Source organism: Myotis myotis, unplaced genomic scaffold (assembly GCF_014108235.1).
Source record: "Myotis myotis isolate mMyoMyo1 unplaced genomic scaffold, mMyoMyo1.p scaffold_m19_p_3, whole genome shotgun sequence".
Classification (NCBI taxonomy): domain Eukaryota; kingdom Metazoa; phylum Chordata; class Mammalia; order Chiroptera; family Vespertilionidae; genus Myotis; species Myotis myotis.
This window is the reverse complement of record NW_023416335.1, coordinates 104,099,225-104,123,881: the sequence shown is the minus strand read 5'-3', so window position 1 is coordinate 104,123,881 and position 24,657 is coordinate 104,099,225. Positions and strand designations below refer to the sequence as shown.

The 24,657-nt window shown below is 43.4% G+C and overlaps 1 protein-coding gene across 4 annotated transcripts in view; it reads right to left on the bottom strand.

The window, feature by feature from the left end:
• SPART (spartin) overlaps positions 1–24,657 on the bottom strand; it is a 67,250-nt gene that overhangs the window by 42,435 nt on the left and 158 nt on the right. The gene's annotated exons all lie outside the window — the stretch shown is intronic.

Here is a 24,657-nt window from a genome sequence, read left to right as displayed (position 1 = left end):
TGGACTTACAATATAAATACAGACTATGCCCAGCTAATTAAAAATGAGGTTGAATCATACATTGGAGATGACAAAAATGAGAAAAAAATACCTGGATGAAGCTTTAAAGTTTCCTCACTTCCATTTAAAGGTGGCAGGGTACTCACAAGCAGTTAAACCCTGCTATCTCCCAAAAGTCCATTAAAATCACTCTAACAAGATTATTAAAAAGGCATAACATAACCATTCTTTTTAATGAGAAAAAGGCATGAATAAGTACTTCATAAAAGAACATATTTAAATGGCATGTGAAAAGGTAATTCAAGATATTATTCCCTCAGGGAAATGAAACTAAAATCCACAGCAGTATGACTACACACTTATCACAGATGGCTAAGTTGAAAAGACTGACTAGTGTTAGAGAAGACAGCAACTAGAACTCTCATACTTTGCTGATGTAAGTAAAAAATGGTACAGACACTTTGGAAAACTGGCAATTTCTATTAAAACTAAATATTTACTCTACAATCCCCCTCATCGGTATGTAACCAAAAAAAAAAATGAATAAATACACACACCCAAAACATGTACAATGATATTCATAGTGGCTTTATTCACAAAAGCCAAAAACTTGAAACAACTCAAATGCCCACTCACAGAAGAAGGGATAAATATAGTGATATATTTATATAATACTATAGTACATAGGAACTAAAAAATAAACAAGATGAATCTCACCAATTCTTGGAGCAAAAGAAGCCAGATAAAAAAGATTTCACATTGAGACAACATAATACATGAATGATTCTGTAAAGTTGAAAAATAGGCAAAGCTAGTATATGGTGATAGAAATAAAAATAATGCTTATAGGTCAGTGATGGTGAACCTTTTGAGCTCGGCGTGTCAGCATTTTGAAAAACCCTAACTTAATTCTGGTGCTGTGTCACATATAGAAATTTTTTGATATTTGCAACCATAGTAAAACAAAGATTTATATTTTTGATATTTATTTTATATATTTAAATGCCATTCAACAAAGAAAAATCAACCAAAAAAATGAGTTCGTGTGTCACCTCTGACATGGGTGTCATAGGTTCGCCATCACTATTATAGGTGGTAGATACAGATTTGGAAAATATATAGAGGACCTTATTATATATGGAAGTGTTCTTTATCTTGATCTGAGAGATGACTGCATATATAAAAAAATCATTAGGCTATAAATTTAAGATCTGTGTACGACATGTGTTTATGTTATTCTGTAATTTTTTTAAAATTCTATATAATAAAAGGCCAGCGACTGTAACAGTGGAATGACCGAAACAACTGATCGACCAATCGCTATGAGGTGCATTGACCACCTCTCGGTCCTTCCCCCGACTCCTGCAGGCTCCAATTGCTGGATGGCCAAAGGGCAACCACGGGGAAACAGGGTGGGTGGTGGTGGGGCGGGACTGGGGACTGGCAAGCGGGAGGAAGGCAGACCTCTTGGTCCCTCCCCCCGGCCCGCAGGCTCAGACTGATCACCCCAATGGGGAACTGGGGTGGGTGGAGGTGGCAGGGCGAGACTGGGGACTGGTGAGCAGGTGGAAGATGGCCCTGATCACAGGCTAGGCCTAGGGACCCTACCTATGCATGATTTCGTGCGCTGGGCCTCTAGTGGGTAAATAAAGCCATAAATCACAAGGACAAAGATGAAGGATAAACTGGAAAACAAACAAACAAGCGGTAACTCACAAAACAGACCAAAGTAAGCTGAAGTCCAGCTGTCAGTGAGGAAATCAGAGAAGCAGTCCCTTTTACAGTACATGACAGAACCTCCCAAAGGCATAGAAAGTAATGATATTTAATCTTCCTCTGGAAGTGGGAGTAGAGGTAGAGCTGAGGAAAAAGGACTGAAAAAAAGCTAACTTACACATTAAGACCCTTGGAGCTCTCCTACACCAAGCACCCAAGACACTATTTCCCTCCATCCCTGAAAGAAGACTGAATTTTAATTCAAGAATACAAAATAAAATGTCTTTGGACAGGGGATTATCAAGCATTATTAAGGGTAAATACCAAAAGCAGAAGAATTAAATGAAAAATTACACATGATATGAAGACACTCAGCCTTCTCTCGCCAATTTGATTCTTAAGAGTTCTGACAGCAGAGATTAAAAATGGTGGAGTAAGTGGATGCTGCATGGCCATGCTCCCAGGACCAAATTGGAATTACAATTAAATACAGAAAAACTTCCTGAATAATCAAATGAAGACTCTCTGTAGAGAACCCTGATAACCGAGGATGGAAAGTGGAGACTGCATAGAGACTGGTAGGAGGGGCAGAGGCGAGAAAGGGCTGGCTCGATTATCACAGACTGCAACTGAAGTTTTGGAGAGCTATCTCAGCTGTGGGGGATTCTCATTGAGAATTCTGGAGTCTAATCTCCAAGCTGGGCCCCCCAGCAGAAAGCACCAGAACTGGGAAGGGTACCCACATAATGTTTGCTGTGAAAAGCAGCAGGGTTACTGTCTGCCAGGGAGAGATGGCTAGAAATTCAGGGACTCTCTTAAAAGGCCAACACACAAAACTTTGTGTGCAGCACTCACCTTGTGCTCTGGCAGAAGGTGGGCAGAGTGGACTAGAGCTGTGCGAGCAGAAGCCAGGGTTGGGGGCCACGGGGTTAGAGCTCAGAAGGCAGATACCCCAGTTTCCTGTGTTGAGTTATTCCCTTATGCTGCATAGATAATCTTTCTCACACAGACAATTGCTATCTAGGTGGTTTTGTATAGGGGTAAGATAATTGAACCACCCTATTGGAAAACACCTTGCCCCATGGTGTGGAGTTTCTGAGGCCCATTAAGAGACTGAGAATAACAATTAGCCTTCAGGCAGAAGCAATTGCCCCCCCCCCCCCACATTGGAAAAATTCTCACCATCCTGTGGAAAATTGTCTGAGGGCTATCCAAGACTAAATCCAATCAGTCTGCAAGGAGAAGCAATCTCTGGATGCTTTGAGTCTTTGCCTTCTCTAATTAGTCAGAAACTGCAGTTGACACTGTCCTTAACTAGAGATTGAGAAGTGTGGCAAATCTACCTAATACGTAGTCACAAACTCAAACAGGCAGTCAAAATGAGGAGACAAAGAAACAACCCCAAAATGAAAGAACAAGAGATTTCTCCAGAAGAAGAGATAAATGAAATAGAGATAAGGAATTTATCTGAGAGTTCAGAATAATGATGGTAAAGATGCTCAACAGCATGAGAAAAGATATGGTAACTATAAAGGCAGAAGTAAAGGATGACATAGCACAAATAAAGAACACATTGGAAGGAATACACAGCAGATTAGGGAAAGCTGAGGATAGGATCAGTGAATTAGAAGAGAGAGTAGAAAAATATCTATCAAAAACCGAACAAAACAACAACAAAAACAGGAGGACAGCTTAAAGGAGATATGGTACAACATGAAATGTAGCAATATTTACATAGCAGGTGTGCCAGAAGAGGTGGAAAGGGAGAAAGAGATAGAAAACCTGTTTGAAGAAATAATGGCATAAAACTTCACCAACTTGGTGAAGGAAAGGTCACACAAGTTCAGGAGACACATAGAGTCCCAAGCAAGAAGTACCAAAATTTTAAAAAAGATAAATAAAACACTAAATTTCAAACACATCATAATTAAAGTCTCAAAAATTAAAACAGAGAATCTTAACACATTGTTTGCGGGTAGTTTTTATCGCGCGCTAACAGGTGGCGCGGGCCATTTTTGCTAATTTTTCGCCAAATGGCAACATTCAGTAAAATTACGATAACTTTAGTTTACGTATTTATACATTACCCGCATTCTACCGCTAGTCTATAAAAAACGTATTAATACGTGTCCCGCGCTCTACTACACTGGTAGAACGTATAAATACATAAAACGTATAAATACGTTTCCCACATACAATGTGTTAAATGTAGCAAGAGAAAAGGAAACTGTTACCTAAAAAGGAGCTCCCATAAGGTTGTCATCTGATTTGTCATCAGAAACTGTGCAGGCCAGAAAGGAATGGCATGAAGTAGTCAAAGTAATAGAAAGCAAGGATTTGAAAACCAAGATTACTATATCCAGGAAGACTATAATTCAAAATAGATGGTGAAATAAAGAGCTTTCTAGACAAGAAAAGTCTAAACGAGTTCATCACTACTAAAGCAGCACAACAAGAAACGCTAAAGGGACTGCTGAATGAGAAGAAAAAATAGAGAGAGAAACCTAGGCATACAGAATTAAAATGGCAATAAATAAGTACCTATCAATAATAACCATAAATGTAAATGGATTAAATGCTCCAATCAAAAGGCATAGGGTAGCTGAATGGATACAAAAACATAACCCAACTATATACTGTCTACAAGAGACTCACCTCAGGACAAAAGACTCACACAGGATGAGAGTGAAGGGCTGGAAAATTTTTTTCAATGAAAATGAAAAAGAGAAAAAAGCTGGGGTAGCAACACCCATATCAGCTCACTACATAATACTAAAGGGATCGATCCAATAAGAGAATATAACCCTGGTAAACATATATGCACCCAATATAGGAGCACCTAAATATTTTTAAAAACTTGAAGAGGATTTTAAGGAAAAGATCAATAACAATACAGTCATAGTAGGGGATTTTAACTTCCAGTAAAGTAGATGACTTCACTGGATAGATCTTCCAGACAAAAAATTAACAAGGAAACAGTGACTCTAAAGGACACACTGGATCAGATGGATTTAACTGACATTTATAGAACAATTCACCCCAAAGCTGCAGAATACACATTCTTCTAAAGTACATACACATGGGTCATTCACAAAGATAGATGACATGTTAGGACCCAAAACAAGTCCCTACATGTTCAAAAAGACTGAAATCATATAAAGCATCTACTCAGATCACAGTGGAATGAAATTAGAAATCAGCTACAGTAAAAACACATGGAGGCTAAATATCATGTTATTAAACAATGAATGGGTTACCAATGAGATCAAGAAAGAAATTAAAAACTTCTTGGAAATAAATGAAAATTAACAAACACCCACCCCAAATCTCTGGGGCACAGTGAAAGCAGTCCTAAGAGGGAACTTCATAGCACAGGCCTACCTCAAAAACAAAAAACAAATAAAACACAAGAAAAATTAGTAATAAACTATTAAGTTTACAACTTTAAAAACTACAAAAAGAACAACAATAAAAGCCCAGAGTAAGTAGAAGGAAGGAAATAATAAAGATCAGAGTAGAAATAAATGACATAGAGAATAAAAAAAAATACCAAAAAAAAATCAATGAAACCAAGAGCTGGTTCTTTGAAAGGATAAGATTTATGAACAATTAGCCGGACTCATCAAGAAACAGAGAGAGAGGACTCACATCAGAAACAAAAGCAGAGAAGTAACCACTGACACTACAGAAATACAAACAATTTTAAGAAAATACTATGAACAACTATATGCCAACAAGCAGGACAAAGTGCATAAAATAGAAATATTTCTAGAAAAATATAATCTCCAAAGACTGACTCTAGAAGTATAAGAAAACCTGATTAGGTCTATGACAAAGGATGAAATAGAAGCAGTATTAAAAAAAACTCCCAACAAACAAAAGCCTAGATCTAGACTACTACACAGGGGCGTTTTACCAAGCATTCAAAGAACTACTACCACCTATCCTCCTCAAACTCTCCCAAAAATTCCAAGAGGAAGGCACACTTCCAAAATCTTTTTTTTTTTTTTTTAAGTTTCAGGTACATCCCACAATTTTATTCCTAGGTACAATTCCTAGATACATTCTTTTTTTTTTTTTTTCATGTGTTTTCTTCTACTTTATTTTTTTTTAAATAAATCTTTATTGTTCGGATTATTACAGTTGTTCCCCTTTTTTCCCCCCATAGCTCCCTCCACCCAGTTCCCACGCCACCCTCTGCCCTTACCCCCCCCTCATTGTCCTCATCTATAGGTGTACGATTTTTGTCACCGGGTCAAAGGTCATACACATGGAAACTGTATCTATTTCCATCTTCGACGTGTCCCTGTGTTCGGAAAGGTCTCTCATGACTTGTTCACGCTCTATTCAGAAAGGGTGCGGAGCCATGTTACAGCTTTTTAAAATAATGTATCCTCTTATGTTTAAAATGAGGATTTCGCTCCCAAAACTGAGGAGAAAGCAACACTACAGATGCTCTCGCCCCTCTTGCCCTCTGGGTGATAGTTGTGCGTGGGGCTGCGAGCTGGTTCGCGGGCCATCAATGAAGCCGTCTGGGCAGCTTGCGCGGTTCTGCCGGCTTCCCAGGGGCCGTCACAGCCTCACAGGGGCCGTCGCAGCCTCGCAGGGACCGTCACAGCCTCATGCAGCCTCACAGGGGCCGCGCAGCCTCCCAAGGGCCATTGCAGCCTCGCAGGGGCCGTCGCAGCCTCACACAGCCTCCCAGGGGGTGCCATGGAGGTGCGAGACAGAAGCTCCTCTCGCTGTCTCTCCTGCTGCTCCCTTGTGTATCGCCGATGCTGGAAGTTTCTGAGAGCAGTCTGCAAGTGCTGGACATCATACTTTAACTGGTCAACATGAAGTTTGGCATTCTGTCTTTTGTTGGGAGGTTCCTTGCTGGACAAAATCTACAGGCATTCTAGCTGGCTGAATATCTGGTATGCTTGCTTGGATTTCGTTTTCTACTAAGTGCACAGACTGCTTGTCTGCCGTCTCCCAATGTCCCATGTGAGACTGGATCTGGTGGACCTGTTTGTGTGTTTGCTGGTACAGCGGTACCATGTCACCGGCCCAGCCGGGTCCGGCTCTGGCTTCCTCCAAACCTGAGTCTGCTTCTTGAGTGTGTCCCTTTTGGATGTGAGGAGTTGAAATCAGCAGTTTGTTGGGTTAGGCTGCAAAAGCGCAGGTGGTTCCTTTTGTTCCACTGGCAGAGGTTGGGTGGGGATGTAAATTGAGTAGGGCGGGGTCTCAGAGAATCACCAGGGTGGAACAAACAGCAATGGTTGTCGTCAGTGTCTCCACGACTCTTCGCCTCTCCGTGACTCCGCACAGTGCCGCGCCTCCACAGCAACAATGATCCCTGCGAGCAGCTCTGCGAGAAAGCCACCCTCGCTCTCTGACCCGCTGCAAGACAGTCCAGCCTCTCCCCGTAGGAGTCTGGGACCTCAGAATCCCACCCCAAACAGGCTCAGTGGATTCAAGAGCTTGTATCCCCTTCCGATTGAAAAAAAACTGCGCATCCAGTTGCAGCCCGCCTGGCACGCGCCTCCGTACCTCTGTTCTTGGTGCCTCTGCACCTCCTACTCAGTCTCAATGAGCTTCTTTCTTTCCTTCCAGTTGTAGAACTTCCACTGGGCCATCTTTCCCGTGGTTCTGGATGACAGCTGCTTTGTCTTATAGTTGGTAGCTTCAATGTTGTTGTGGGAGGCAGCATGCACAGGTCTATACCTTATGCCACCATCTTGGTCCTCCCAAAATCTTTTTATGAGGACAGGATTATCCTAATTGCAAAACCAGATAAAGACACTACAAAGAAAGAGAGTTATAGGCCAATATCCCTGATAAACTTAGATACTACAATCCTCAAAAAAATATTAGTAAATCTTATCCAGCAATATATTAAAAAGATCTTACACCATGACCACGTGGGATTTATTGTACCAGGGATGAAAGACGGGTACAATATTCACAAATCAAAAAATGTGATACATCACATAAACAACTTGAAAGACAAAAATCACATTATCATATCAATAGACACAGAAAAAGCATTCAACAAAATCAAACACCCTTTTTTGATAAAAACTCTCAGCAAAGTGGGAATAGAGGGGGCATATCTCAACATGATAAAGGCCATGTATGACAAATATACAGTGAACATCATAATCAATGGGCAAAAACTAATTTCCCCTAAGAACAGGAACAAGATAGGAATGTCCGCTTTCACCACTCTTATTCAACATAGCACTGCAAGTCCTAGCCACAGCAATCAGATAAGAAAAAGAAATAAAAGGCATCCATATTGGAAAGGAGGAAGTAAAACTCTCATTATTCGAAGATGACAGGATATCCTATATAATAAAAGCCTATGTGGCCTCACGGCCTCACGTGAAGTCATCACAAGATGGTCACCACAAGATGGCCACCCGCACAGGGGAGGTAGGGCCCGGGGGCCACTCCGCACAGTGAGGCTTGGGGCCCCGGTGTCTCTGCAGGGGAGGGCAGTAGGGGACCATCAGGCTGGCAGGGGAGGGCAGTTGTGGGCGATCAGGCCAGCAAGGGAGGGCAGTTGTGGGCAATCGAACCAGCAGGGGAGCAGTTAGGCATCAATCAGGGCAGTAGGGGAACAATTAAGGGGCGATCAGGCTCGCAGGGAGAAGCGGTTAGGGGCAATCAGGCAGGCGAGCAGTTAGGAGCCAGGGTTCCCAGATTGGAGAGGGTTCAGGCCAGGTTGAGGGACACCCCCCTGTGCACAAATTTCATGCACTGGGCCTCTACTTATACATAGAAACCCCTAAAGACTCCACCAATAAACTACTGCTTTTAATGAATGAATTTGGTAATGTAGCAGGATACAAAATCAACACCCAAAAATCAATGGCTTTTTTATACACCAATAATAAATCTCAGAAAAGGAAACAAAACAAACAATCCCATTTACCACTGCAACAAGAAAATTAAGATACTTAGGAATAAATTTAATCAAGGAGGCAAAAGACCTTTACTCAGAAAACTACAGGACGATGAAAAAAGACATAGAAGAAGATATAAACAAGTGGAAGAATACACCATGTTCATGGGTTGATTCTATAGAATCAACATCATTAAAATGTCCATACTACTCAAGGCAATCTATCGATTCAATGCAGTCCCTATTAAAAGACCAACAGCATATTCCACCGATCTAGTACAAATACTCTATAAATTTACATGCAACCAAAAAAGACCCCGAATAGCTGCCACAATCTTGAGAAAGAGGAACAAAGTTGAAGGAATCACCATACCAGATATAAGTTATACTACAAAGCCACCATAATCAAAACAGCCTGGCACAGCCACAAGAACAGGTATACAGGTCAATGCAACAGAACAGAGACCCCAGAAATCAACCCAAGCTATTACACTCAATTAATATTTGACAAGAGGTGGCAAGAGCATACAGTGGAGTCAAGAGAGTCTCTTCAATAAATGGTATTGGGAAAACTGGACAGATACATGCAAAAAAAAATGAAACTAGACCACTAATTTACACCGTACACACGAATATATTTAAAATGGATAAAAGACTTAAATGTAAGTCGGGATATCATAAAAATCCTAAAAGAAACCATAGAGAGCAAAGTCTCAGACATCTCTCATTGCAATATGTTTACAGATACATCTCCTTGGGCAAAGGAAACTAAGGAGAAAATAAACAAATGGGACTTCATCAAAATAAAAAGCTTCTGCACAGAAAAAGAAACCATCAACAAAACGAAAATGGAGCCCATTGTATGGGAGAACATATTTGGCAATGATACATCTGATAAACTTTTATATATAAGGAACTCCTACAATTAAAAAAAGGAAGACAAATAATCCAATTTAAAAATGGGCAAAGGACCTAAATATTCACTTCTCGAAAGTGGACATACAAATGGCCAAGAGACAAATGGAAAAATGCTCAAAGTCACTGAATATCAGAGAGATGCAAATTAAAACAACTATGAGGTATCACCTCATACCTGTCAGAATGGCTACTATCAACAAATCAACAAATGACAAGTGCTGGCGAGGATGTGGAGAAAAGGAAACCCTAGAACACTGCTGGTGGGAATGCCGACTGGTGTAGCCACTATGGGAAAGATTATGGCGTTTCCTCAAAAACTTAAATATGGAAATGCCATTTGACCTAGTGATCCCATTTCTAGGAATATACCCTAAGAAACCTGAAACACCAATCATAAAGAATGTATGCACCTCTATGTTCATAGTAGCACAATTTACAATAGCTAATATCTGGAAACAGCCCAAGTGCCCATCAGTAGATGAGTGGATAAAAAAGCTGTTGTACATTTATACCATGGAGTACTATCCAGCAGTAAAAAAAAAAAAAATCTCTTATCCTTTGAGAGAGCATGGAGGGACCTGGAGAGTATCATTCTAAGTGAAATAAGTCAGTCAGAGAAAGAGAAGTATCACATGATCTCATTCATGTGGAATCTAATTAAAATAAATGGGTGAACGGAGTGGATCCAAAGACATGGAAGCATGGGAGAGTGGGGAATCTCAGAGGGAAGGCTGGGGAGGGTGGGTAGGTGGGAGGTAATTAACCAAAGACCTTGTATGCATATATGCATAACACATGGACACAGACAATAGGGTGGTGTAAGCTTGGGGCAGGGGCGGACTGGAGGAGTCAATGGGGGGAGTGGTTGGAGGGGAGGGGATATATGTAATATTTTCAACAATAAAGATTTAAAAAAATAAACAAATAAATAACACCTCCTACCCCCCCCCCCAAAAAAAAAGAATCAATCACTTGATTAAAATATTTTTTTAAATTAAAAAAAAAGAAAGAGTTCTGGCTGCTTGGTACCACTCCAGAAAGAAGACCGGAAGTGTCTTCTCTGAGGCATCTGATCACCACCCAAACGAAAGAACAAAAAATAGTGACACTATCTCCCCCCTCCACCCCCAAGGAAAACTCTCCAGGCAACAACCTCCTGAGAGAAACCACAGTTCCTATGTTCTATCCCAGACAGCCTCCAATTAGCTTTCTAGTGCTCCAATTTTACATGGAAGTAGATAGCTAAGGATCACAAAATATTTGAGAAAAATATCTAGAAATCAAGAAAAAAATAAGAGCAATGCAATTTGGTTGATACAGACAATATGTAAGGCAAAGAAACTTCAAAAAAGCCTACCATCTATATCAACATAAAGAAAATACTGCACCCATAAAATAAAAACAGGATACACACACATACACACACACACACACACACACACACACAAATAAAAGAAAAACATGCAAATTAACCATCACTCCACCACACCCACCAGCCAATCAGGAGGAAGTATGCAAATTAACCCAACTAAGATGGTGCCGGCCATGGAGCTGGAGTGAGCCCCCGGCAATGGAGGAAGCCAAGCTTCCCACCTGCCCTGGCCGGCCCTGGGCTCAGCTCAAGGCTACAAAGTTTCAATTATAGAAGATAAATAAATCCCAGATACCTGCTTCCAGCCAGCGCTGGACTCCACCCAAGGAGGCGCTGAAAAAAAAAAAAAAGGAAAAAAGGAGAGGCTGGGAGCTTGGATCGCCAGGGGGCATGGACAGCCTGAAAAGAGCCATCAGCCCCTCACCCAAGCTGGCCAGGCACCCCAGTGGGAACCCCCCCCCCCGACCCTGAAGAGGCTGTGGGCAGCCTGAAAACAGCCCTCAGCCCCTCACCCAGGCTGGCCAGGCACCCCAGGGGGACCCCCACCCTGAAAGGGATGTGGCCAGCCTGCAAAAAGCCATCAGCCCCTCACCCAGGCTGGCCAGCCACCCCAGTGGGACCCCCACCCTGATCCGGGACACCCTTCAGGGCAAACCAGCCAGCCCCCACCTGTGCACCGGGCCTCTATCTATACTAATAAAAGGATAATATGCTAATTAGACTAGGAATCCTTCCAGGAGACCTTCCAGACGTTCTTCTGAACAAAGCCATGGTGGCAGGGCTGAAGTAGAGGCGGTTAGAGGCCAAGGGGGAGGGCAGTTGTGGATGATCAGGCCAGGATGGGACGGCAGTTGCGGGTGATCAGGCTGATGGGGGGCGGGGCCATTGGGGGTAAGCAGACCAGCAGGGGGGCCAGTTGGGGGCAAGCAGGCCATCAGTGGGGGTCAGCTGGAGGTGATCAGGACAGCAGGGGGGGGCAATTTGGAGTGAGCAGGCCAGCAGGGGGGCAGCTGGGGGTGAGTAGGCCAGTGGAGAGGGATGGTGGGGGCAAGCAGGCCAGCAGAGGGGGCAGTTGGGGGCAAGCACACTGGCACGGGGGCAGTTGGGGATGATCAGGCTGGCGGGGGGGCATTTGGGGGTGAGCAGGCCGACGGCGGGGGGCAGTTGGGGGTGAGCAGGCTGGCAGGCAGAGTGGTTAGGGGCAATTAGGCAGGCAGGCAGGTGAGTGGTTAGGAGCCAGCAGTCCCAGATTGTGAGAGGGATGTCCAACTGCCGGTTTAAGCCCGAACCCTATAAACCAGCAGTAGGACATCCTTCAAGGGGTCCCAGATTGGAGAGGGTGCAGGCCTGGCTGAGGGACTCCCCACTCCCCCCCACATGAATTTCGTGCACCAGGCCACTAGTATGTATGTGTATGTATATGCATATACACACACACACACACAAAAGACATTCAAATAAATAAAGGTTTAAGAAACTACATATAAAATAGCTGAAAAGAAACTCAATTGAGGGATGTGAAGGTGATAAATCACAGAAAATGCCTGAAAAGCGGGGGGGGGGGGGGGGGGGGGGGACAGGGATGAAAAATAGGAAAGAATAGATAAGTTAGAGAGGACCCAGTCTAGAAGGTCCAACATTTGATTAAGGAAATTTTTAAAAAATAGACTAGATAAAAAATAAAAGAGTTGACGAAACTGTAATACAAAGAATCGCCCGGAACTAGAAAACATGAATTCCCAGATTTAAAAGGATTAATGGTTTGTCAAAGGATAAAAAAAGATCCACACCAAAAAGTGCACCATAAATTTAAGAACACTATGTTCAAGGGCCCCTCTTTTAAATAATGAGAAATAAGATTACTAAGAAACTCCTTAAAAAACAATAGAAATTTGAATAAAATAGTACAATTAATTCAAAATTCTAAATGAAAATAACTTTCAAATGATTGCTCAGATATTACTGAAAGGGTTAATCAAGAAACAGGGCTAACTTAGCAGGGGCTAACAAAAGAAAGTAAGTTCTGCAAACCTAAGCCTTGCACAAACATGCTCCCCTTGAGTGGTTATTTTACAGAAATTCCTGAAGACCATAACTCCTGCACAGCCCCCAGGAAGAAGGACGTCTGGTGCCAGCAGAAGGCTAAAGAGCAAGACTGTAAAACTGCGATCGGGGTCACAGTCCTGATATGTGTCAAGCCAAAGCCCCGTCTATAGCTCTCCCTGAGCACATAAAAAGCCTGCTCCCTCCCATTCACCACTGATTTCTTTTTCAGAATCAGTCCATCTGCACCCAGGTGCCTTGAATAAATATCATTGTGATTACACTGAGCCTTGAGTCCATTCAGCCCAAACCCAAACCTTTTAATTACATCTTCTATTGCTTAGATTCCATGTTTGGTGAAAGGAATCCCAATGCTAATAATGATAGGAGTTCCCAAGATGACAATGATGCAAGCAGTTCACACTAGAGTAGAAGAAAGAACTCCAGAGATTTCTTCAAGAAACTAAAATTAATTGATAGACTATCTAATGTGTTTCTAACTGTGAGGACTGAGTTTAATCAGTGATCAACCCATTAATAGGTGTAAAACTAAGGAAATAACAACTAGGGAAAACAAGATGTTCAGCTAGAAAGAAAAGGTAATCATAATGCAATGCATGTTTCAGTTTCAATTTGTGTCATAATGATGTAAATAATGAATCTTGATATAGGTAAAATTATGATACAACCATATTGGGAAGGTGGATGGATAGAAGTTTGTACACATGTGGATGAAATTAAAATTTCACCTTTCCTACTAGGAAGTTACTGGACAATGCCTAAAACTGAAAAATAAAAACTGGCCATAGAAACATCCTGTTTGGAGATGTAGACAGAAAGACCAAAAAACCTGGGTAAGAAAATTGATGTATTCTGCCTTTGGGAGGAAGGGGGTAAGTCTGGGTGGTGGGACCTCTGGCTTTCATGGGAAGCTTTATAAAAATATTTAATTTTTAGTACAATGTGCATAATTTAAAAAATTAATTATGGATTTAAAAAATAGATGGTTTAGGGCAGCTTTGTCTAATACTGTATAATAAAAGGCTAATATGCAAACTGACCAAATGGCAGAGTGACCGGTTGCTATGATGCGCACTGACCACCAAGGGGCAGATGCTCAACGCAGGAGCTGCCCCCTGGTGGTCAGTGCACTCTCACAGGGGGAGATATCCGACTGATGGGAGAGGGGCCTAAGGCATCAGTCGGACATCCCCCAAGGGCTCCCGGACTGCAAGAGGGTGCAGGCCGGGCTAAGGGACACCCCCGAGTATACGAATTTCGTGCACCGGGCCTCTAGTAGAATTATAATGTGGACTACATATATTCTTTACATTTTCTAACAGCCGCATTAAAAAAGTAAAAAGAAACAGATGAAATGAACTTCAGTAATAGCATTTACCAAAATACATCCAAACTACTGTTTCAACATGTTTTCAATATAAAAATTATCACAGAAACTGTGGCCTACCTTCTGATTAATATAACCAACCATACTTTCTAATGTGAAAAATAAACAAACCATTAGTTAGCCTCATAATGCAGCAACTTGATAGTCAAGAAAATATATTGTTCCCAATTTAGAAAACATATACAACTCACCATATACAGACCTACCTTACTTTCCTTACCCCAAAACCCCTATCAAAATTGACAAACGCTCTCCCTGGCATTCTATGCTATTATGTAATGAGACTACCTCCCATTTCCACAGATCCCATCCCTTTCTTCCCCCAGAAAACAGGGAATAGGAATTTTGCACTCCACCCATCTTAAGAGTACAAGGAGACTCAGAGTACAGAAAGCAAAAAAAGTAGGCTTTTGTGAGCTGATCTGGGAATTTAACCAGCATTATTAGATTTGCCCATTTGATTTAAATACGGTCTTGAACAACATTGTGACTTAGCACCCACTTTTCTGCTACATGCTACAAGAACACCACTATTGCCAGGCACCATTTGCAAAGTGTAGAATGTGTGCTGGACATCATGCTAGATGTTTGTCTCATCCTTACAAACAACTGGAAGCATTACTATTATTACTTTGCAGAAAGAGAAAAAAAATTGAAGTTTGAAGGCACTGATTGCCCTGAATCAAGTATTTTTGAAAGACCCTGGAGCTAAGAATTATTTTGACATTTTTTAGAAGATTATAAAAACAAATAGGATAGGCAACAGAGATCTTATGTGGCTCATAACACCTCAAATATTTATCTGTAATGTTACAAAAAAATGTTACTAATCCACTGCTCTAGATTACAAAGTAAAGTAGTCGGATTCCAAAACTAATCCTCTAAATCAGGGTTTCTCAATCTTGGTATGATTGATATTTTGGGCTACATAAGTCTGTTAAGGTAGGCTGTCCTGTTCACTAATCTCTATCTACTAGATGCCTGATGACAACTACAAATTTGCTGCCAAATGTATCCTGGGCAGCAAAACCATCCCTACCGCTAACCACTGCTCTAAATGGTCTTCAAACCTGGATGTGTACCCCCTGGAGCACATGAAGGCTTTTCAAGGGATTATGTTCCATGTATAATTTTAAGAAAAAGGCCTTCAGACTCCTCTACTTCCATTTAGTTTGCCTCACTAAAAATGATGTCAGGGAATATGCATGCAGTCCAGTTACCATGCTGTTATTTTTTTCTCTCCCAGGCTCCTTTCACAATCTTCCCACTTTGCAAAATAAAATCTTATCTCTCACCCATTCCTATTTTCATTACCCCCAGGATAGAAAAACTCCTTAGAGTGGAACCGCCCCTCCAAAAAAGTAAAAGGTGTTGAAATCAAAGGTTCTTCTGACTGATGAAATTTAGCTTTAAATCCTAGCTCTAGAAATCATTCTCATTCTCTCTCTCAATATATATATATATCAGAGACCTAGCCTTTCCCCTTGGATAATCAGCAAGCCCCCAGGAAACAGAAGGCAGCAGGAAGTAGAAGACTAATGGTCACATGGTCACAACCTCTGTAAAGGTAATATCTTTTATATATATATATATATATCTTATTGATTTTTTACAGAGAGGAAGGGAGAGGGATAGAGAGTTAGAAACATCAATGAGAGAGAAACATCGATCACACCTCCCACTGGGGATGTGCCTGCAACCAAGATACATGCCCTTGACCGGAATCGAACCCGGGACACCTCAGTCCGCAAGCAGATGCTCTATCCACTGAGCCAAACCAATCAGGGCTAAAGGTAATATCTTTACCTAAATTACTAGAGGCCCGGTGCACGAACTTCAGACGCGAGGGGGGGGCGAGGGGGATCCTTCAGCCCGGCCAGAGCCCTCTCGCAGTCCAGGAGCCCTCGGGGGATGTCCAACTGATGGGTTGGGGCCCCTCCCGCTAAGCCAGCAGTTGGACATCCTTAGTGCTGCTGCGGAGGCAGGAGAGGCTCCTGCCACTGCCACTGGCTTGCCAGCCATGAGCCCAGCTTCTGGCTGAGCGGCACTCCCCCTGTGGGAGCACACTGACCACCAGGGGGCAGATCCTGTGTTCAGTGTCTGCCCCCTGGTGGTCAGTACACATCATAGTGACCAGTCGTTCTTCCATTTGGTTGATTTGCATATTAGCCTTTTATTATATAGGATGTTTAAGCTTCTAAGCCAGCCGTGGGCAAACTACGGCCCGTTTGAAATGAATAAAACTAAAAAAAAAAAAAGACCGTACCCTTTTATGTAATGATGTTTACTTTGAATTTATATTAGTTTACACAAACACTCCATCCATGCTTTTGTTCCGGCCCTCCGGTCCAGTTTAAGAACCCATTGTGGCCCTCGAGTCAAAAAGTTTGCCCACCCCTGTTCTAAGCCCTAAGGTAGGTAGAACCCCCTGGCTACTTTCCCATGAAACCAGATAAAGGGATGTCAGAACTATCCTCAAGACCTGAAAAAATGATGTATCACCTTTACCTTACCTATAATCAATCAGCTCCCAATACGACCGCCAATCCCTAACCCACTGTCTTGTGATTTTGCCCTATATAATCTATAAGGTACAAACCATTGGAGAGTTCTAACTTTTGAGCACTAGCTTCCATCCTCCTGGGTGACACCATCTACTTATATAAAAACCCTGGGTGGTGTTCATCACGACCACCAGAACCGCGACCAAGTGGAAGGAAGTCAATCCTGCAGGGGTTGTCTTGGCAACGGCTGCGCCTTCCCCCGAGCTGTTTCCTGTAAGGGTGGGGTTTGAGGCAGGAACCTGCCCTCAGAGTGTGGAGGCATATCTTTATAAAGTGTGCTGCGCCAGCACAGCCAAGGGTGAACCTGAGTGGGGGCGGCTGAAAGGCTTAGAAAAGACAGACAAGAGAATGAAAGCCAGGTCTCGGTGGGACGCTGCTTCTCTGAGAGACAGCAACCATGTCCACAGCCATGTCTTTATTTTATAGCAGATGCTAGGAGGCAAAGTAAGGGCGTGACCAAGATGTTTACAACATTCTCCTGGGTTTCAATCCTACTCAACTACATGCACCTGAACTCTATCAAGCCTACATCACTCAGGCACGTGGGGCCACGTGTTCAGACTTACAACTACAGCTGTTGGCTATAATTGTGCTGAGGGGGCCCTGCCCTCCAAGCTGGGACTTGTACGTGTCAATGAGAGGACTGTGCCCTCTCATCAGTCCAAGGCTTGAACCTGTCCAAAACACTGTAGCGGCTTCCCACAATAAAGTTTTAATTCTGTTTCTTTGTTACTAATGTTGTGGCCCCACCACATAACAAAGAAACAGACTTTCCAGAGGATGAGGCCCAGAAATCAGGATTTTAAAAAGATTCCCAGGTGATTCTGATGTGCAGCCAAGGTTGAGAACCACTGCTATAGATAATATTAAAAATACATCTAAATGTGCAATTCTTTTTTTTAAAAATATATTTTATTGATTTTTTTACAGAGAGGAAGGAGAGGGATAGAGTTAGAAACATCCATGAGGGAGAAACATCCATCAGCTGCCTCCTGCACACTCCCTACTGGGGATGTGCCCGCAACCAAGGTAACATCCCCTTGACCGGAATCGAACCTGGGACTCCTCAGTCCACAGGCCAATGCTCTAGCCACTGAGCAAAACTGGTCAGGGCTAAACATGCAATTCTTTGTCAAAAAAAATGAGCATGTTCAAAAATTAAATGAAGAAAATTTGGATATACTTCATGGAGATTTTCACACATATTTGAGTGATGATTACATTGATTCCACAGATGATGCTGAAAAGGAAAATTTTCCCATCGAATTTCTTAATAGTATTACTCCTTCGGGGATGCTGTGTAATAAATTAAAATTGAAAGTGGGTGCAATCATCATGCTATTGAGAAATCTCAATAGTAAATGGGGTCTTTGTAATGGTACCAGATTATCAAAAGATTACCACCTAATATTATCGAAGCTGAAGTATTAACAGGATCTGCAGAGGGTGAGGCTGTTCTGATTCCAAGAATTAATTTGTCCCCATCTGACACTGGCCTCCCATTTAAATTGATTCGACGATGGTTTCCCGTGATGCCAGCATTTGTGATGACTATTAATAAATCACGAGGACAAACTCTAGACAAAGCAGGCATATTCCTACCTGAATCCGTTTTTGCAGATGGTCAGTTACATGTTGCTTTCTCTCGAGTTTGAAGAGAATGTGATGTTACAGTTGTAAATACTTCATCACAAAGGAAATTAGTCAAGCACTCTGAAAGTGTTTTCACTCTTAATATGGTGTACAGGGAGATATTATTAGAATAAGTTTAATCACATTATAAGTCATTGTTTGCATCACTGCTGTTTTTTTTATCATGTATTTGTTGTTTTCATATGTTTTTGTTGTTTTCATATCATGTTTTTATCATTTTTATATCATGCCACTGTTGTTGCTATATCCTTTTGTTACTGTTTAATTAATAAATTTATATATTATTTTCATATACATTTTACTAATTTCCTTTCATCTCTCACACTTCTATTATAGAGAAAGGGCAAATAGCAATATTAAAATATCTCTGCTAATTAATTCCCCCCCCCCTTTTTTTTAGATGCTGGTGAAAAAGGAAAGTGGTTTATTCCAGTGCTAGTAATCTGAGGAGATGGGGGACTCTTGTCATAAAGCCCATCTCAACATCTCAGGGCAGGCAGAGTTTTTCATAAGGAAGGTAAGGGAAAGCAGAACAAAGAGAACAAGGAGAAGGTGGTTAAAAGTTCAATATGTGCAGACTAGCACAGTCCATTCTGATAAGGATTCAAAACTGTTCAAGTGATGGTCTGGTATGTATCATCCTGGTCTTGTCCTCTGCTTCTATGTTATCCTGGTTTTACATTTGAAGGTCAGCAAATCTCCCAGAACTGGAACAACTGAAGGTCAGAGCCTGCATCTTCTGAAATGAGTTCCTAGGATTTTATAAAAACACTAGAGGCTGGTGCACAAGAATTTGTGCACTCGGGGGGGGGAGGGGAAGGGGGTTCCTCAGCCGGGCCTGTGCCCTCTCGCAGTCTGGGACCCCTCGGGAGATAACGACCTGCTGGCTTAGGCCTGCTCCCAGGTGGCAGAGGACAGGCCCAATCCCTAGGTGCAGCCCCTGGTCGGGCTCAGAGCAGGGCCGATTGGGGAGTTGGGGCGCCGCCCCCTGTCATGCACAGAGCAGGGCGGATCAGGAGGTTGCGATGCCACCCTCAGTCACGCTCAGGGTAGGGCCGGTTGGGGGGTTGGGGCACTGCCCCCTGTCACACTCAAGGCAGGGTCAATGGGGAGGTTGCGGCGCCACCGCCTGTCACGCACAGAGCTGGACCAATCAGGGGGTTGGGGCGCTGCCCCCTGTCACTCACAGAGCAGGGCCCATCAGGGGGGTTGGGGCTCCGTACCCTGTCACGCACAGAGCAGGGTCGATCAGGGGGTTGGGGCGCCTTCCCCTGTCACGAACAGAGCAGGGCGGACAGGGAGGCTGTGGCCCCGCCCCCTGTCACACACAGAGCCACAGGGCGATCAGGGGGTTTGGGCTCTGCCCCGTCACGCTGATCCCGGTGCCGGGAGGCCTCGCGGCTCCGCTGATCCCAGTGCTGGGAGGCATATTACCCTTTTACTATATAGGATAGAGGTCTGGTACACGGGTGGGGGCCAGCTGGTTTGCCCTGAAGGGTGTCCTGGATCAGGGTAGGGGTCCCCACTGGGGTGCCTGGCCAGCCTGGATGAGGGGATGATGGCTGTTTGCAGCTGGTCACACACCCTTCAGGGTGGGGGTCCCCCCTGGGGTGCCTGGCCAGCCTGGGTGAGGGGCTGAGGGCTGTTTTCAGGCTGGCGGGTGACTGAAGCTCCCAACTGCTCCTTTTTTTCTTTTTTTTTTTTTATTCTGGGCCAGCTTTAGCTCTGAGACTTGGCTCCAGCTCTTAGGCCTCCGCTGCTGAAAGCAGGTATCTGGTTTGTTTGAAACACTGTTTCAACTCCAGCTCTGAGATCCCAGCTGGCTGAAAGCAGGTTTCTGGGGTTTTGTTTAGCTTCTATATTTGTAACAATGTTTCAAACTGCAAGCTCAGAGGCCAGCAGCAGCAGGCGGGGAACGTTGGAGTCCTCCGTCACTGAAGCAAGCAAGCCTCATGTTCGCTTCAAGCTGCCTGGCTGTCGGCCGCCATCTTGGCTGGCAGTTAATTTTGCATATCGCCCTGATTAGCCAATTGGAAGGGTAGCGGACATACAGCTAATTATCACGTTTCTCTTTTATTAGATAGGACTACAGGCCTGATGCATAAAATTTGTGCAAGGGGCTCAGCCTTCACAGCTGCGGCAGCTTGCCTTGGCCCTTGCAACCCCACTTCATCTGGAAGGTTGTCCAGAAGGTCATTTGGCTGTCCAGTCTAATTAGCATGTTACATTTACATTATTATAGACGCTGCTTATCTACAAGCTAGCATTGTTAACTATCCATTTATGTTTCCGTGTTTTAAGGTTAGGATAGGGCACAATAGGGACAGTTTGCCTCTGCTTCATGAAAATTCCCCTTTTTAAAAATATATTTTATTTATTTTTTACAGAGTGGAAAGGAGAGGGATAGAGAGTTAGAAACATCGATGAGAGAAAAACATCGATCAGCTGCCTCCTGCACACTCCCCACTGGGGATGTGCCCACAACCAAGGTACATGCCCTTGACCGGAATCGAACCTGGGACCCTTGAGTCAGCAGGCCGATGCTCTATCCACTGAGCCAAACTGGTTAGGGCAATAAATTCACTTTTAATGTGCAAGAATTTCATGCACCAGGCTACTAGTCTATATATATAAAAGCCTAAACGACCATTATGACTGAACGACCGGAACGACCAGTCGTGATGACGTGCACTGACCACCAGGGGGCAGACACTCAACACAGGAGCTGGTGGTCAGTGCGCTCCCATAGTGGGAGCACCACTCAGCTGACAGACCCATCCTGGTGGCTCACCAGCCTGGCGGCAGCCACTCCCTCCCTCAGTAGACCTACAGGTCCAATCTCCGGAGAATGGGCCAGGCACTGAGGGACCAGCGCCGCCGGCAGGGTCCCGACAGCACCGCTGGCCTCCTGGAGGTCGGCTCAGGCACAGCGGCCAGTTCCCCACCCTAGACGCTCCGCAATAAAAAAAGGATATAAAAGTAGCTGCCAGGTGGCTCCTGACAACCGGCGCAAATGTCAACAGGTCGGATCTGGATCCTGGGCCAGCAAGGGCATCCCACCGGCTGTCCAGAGGACCGATCACATCTCGGACCCACCCCTATGCCCCTGGGGACTCCATCGTGCATGAATTCATGCACCCGGCCTCTAGTTCATAATAAAATAGCCAACCTTTCTCGGTGTTTAGTGTTTGGCTCTACTAGTGCTAGGTCAGTGGTTGGCAAACTGTGGCTCGCGAGCCACATGCGGCTCTTTGGCCCCTTGAGTGTGGCTCTTCCACAAAATACCACGTGTGGGCACGCACGTGTGTCTCCTTTGGACACAAAATACCACGTGTGGGCACGCACGTGTGATTGAAACTTCATGGCCTATGTGCAGAAGTCGGTATTTTGTGGAAGAGCCACACTCAAGGGGCCAAAGAACCGCATGTGGCTCGCGAGCTGCAGTTTGCCGACCACTGTGCTAGGTGAACAAACTTCCTGTTCAATAACAGTGTCAATTTTCATTTAGGCAACTCCAAGTTTCCATGTCATTAAGACAATTAACACTAAACTTTTACTTTTCATATTTAATTATCAAAATCTATCAGGCATTATGCTGTTCTGAGCAACTATTACCACTTCTAATAACTCAATCCAGAAGAAAAATAACTCCTAAAGTTAAAAAGTCATACGAAACTTTAAAAACTAGTTTCACTTATACAAATCTTTTTATTAAAGGCACATATGACAGAGAATAAAAAGCTTTCAAGCATAAATAAAATATGTATTTTTAAAATCAATGATGGGTATAAAAGTGCAATATTATACTCCTTTGGATACAGTTAAGAGTGATGTACCAATTTTATACTATACAAATGTTAATATGTGGGAAAATGCATGCTTTGCAACTATTTAAAAGTATGATGTAAAATCTTATAAATGAACCTAAACATGTGCAAAAGGGCAATTTTACAAAAATTATTTTGGGGTTCATAAGCAAATTAAAAGCACTGCTCTAAAACCATTCACTACTATACACTGCAATCATAAAATGCACATAATCTCTGGCCCTTAGAAGCACCATACTTTACTACCTTTTATTAAACTCTTTGGATGTATTTGGCACTGTTCTAAGCTTATTTAATTTTTAAATCCTTGGGAGTTAATATCTGATTACAAATACTGAGCAGCTTGCTGCCCAGGACAGAGCTAGTAAATGGGAGACATTCAAAGAGGTTCCACAGATATTTGACAAGAAAATGAGATAAAATTCTAATTCTAAAGCTAAAGCTGTGACTATGTTTACAAGTTAGCAGAGTGAGGGGAGGCTGAAGGAAACTTGGGGTGTTTAGTAAAAAGGCATTTGGCTTAAGCCTTAATAGGTAGCACTTGAAGGCAGAAGGAAGGCATGAGAAAGGAATTCTAGATAGAAGCATTAAATTTTTAAAAATTACCTACACTAATATCATTGTCTTAAATCCCAAACCAAAACCTGGTTCCAGATGCCAACAGTGCACTTAAGTTATTTTTTTAAAATACATTTTTATTTCAGAGAGCGAGAGGGAGAATCATTGATCAGCTGCCTCCTAAACGCCCCCTTAATTGGGGGATCCAGCCAGCAACCTGGGCATGTGCCCTGAGGAGGGGGGTTGTCCAACCCTGACCTCATGGTTCATAGGTCCACATTCAACCACCGCGCCACACCATGGGGCCATTTAAGTTATCTTTTAAACGTCCTAATAAGAGTTAAAATGTATGCTTGTATGCTCCAAACAAGAGTGTGTGTGTGTGTGTGTGTGTGTGTGTGTGTGTGTGTGTGCGCGCGCGCGCGCTTGCGCTTTAAAAAATATTCAGGAGCCAAGTAAAATTCTGAACTAAACAGCTGGCAAGTTAATTCAGGCCCATAAATACTGAAAGTAGCAACAACCATTCTAAAGGTCAACGATGATGGGTATAAAAGTGCAATATTATATCACAAGTAATCTTTAGTAACATAGCATTTATCTCCCTACAGCGAGAAGTTGCTCTAACACCCTATCTGGCCCTTTATTCAGAAAAAGAAAAAGGAGAAGGAATTTTTCCCAAATAGCTGTATGCAATTCCCTCCCGTAGTTCTTACCCCGTCTCGCTGGTTAAATAAGCTATACACAATGACACTTCAGAAAGCCGCACAGAGGAGGAGGAGCCCATTAAGAGAAACGCTTCCACTTTCAAACAGGTTTCATATAAAATCGCCATATAATACTTGTTTTTAGAAAAGTAGGGCAAATCAAAACCCACCTCTTTATTACTGGGGGCATTCTTATATTACTTTTTGGTAGTGCTATTGGAAATTTCAAAGAAAAACTGTTGAGTTCTTAAATACTTAAGGCCATATTTCAAAGGCAACGGTCTTCAGGCAACTTCATTAAATTACAACACAATAAAACCAATCTCAATGATCCTCAAAAGACAAGAGCAAAGCAATTCATTACAATTAGAGGCCCCTGGGCCGAGCCCTCGGGGCCGCACTGCTGCTGCGTCACAAACTGGCGAATCCAAGACACTCGCCCGCGCAGAAACGAGGTCGGAGGAATCCTCCGCGGCGCTCAACCCTGCAACCCTCGTCAGTAACAGTAACAAATGTATTCCAGAGAGAAAAATCGCGCACTATCCATTCCCAGTACCACTGCTGTTGGCTGTTGACCTTTTTGTAAAGAAAGGGTATCGAACGCTCAAGAAACTACAAGCGCTGGGTGAAGAATCACTGTATTTTCGAAGCGAAAGTAAACAGCCGGGGCGGGCAGCAAAAATGGCCAACAGATGCTCCAGGATGACGACATCCAAGGCCCAAGGCGGGGGGGGGGGGGGGGGGGGGGGGGGGGCAGTGCTGTGCGGAGCACGAAGTTTCCATAAATATGAGATGGACGTTAACTAAGAACTTCTCAAACTATTTTCTCTCGAAATTGCTCCCTTCACAGAAACCTTCATCTCCAATCCTTGGATAAGGGAATTGGACCTTCCCTGCCCTCGTCCTTCCCGTCAGCCCCGCCAGGTCGCAGGACCCGGGGAGCTCACACCACCCGCCCGCCTCGGCCCGCGCAAGGGCGAAGGCTTCCCCGCCGCCGTCCGCCGC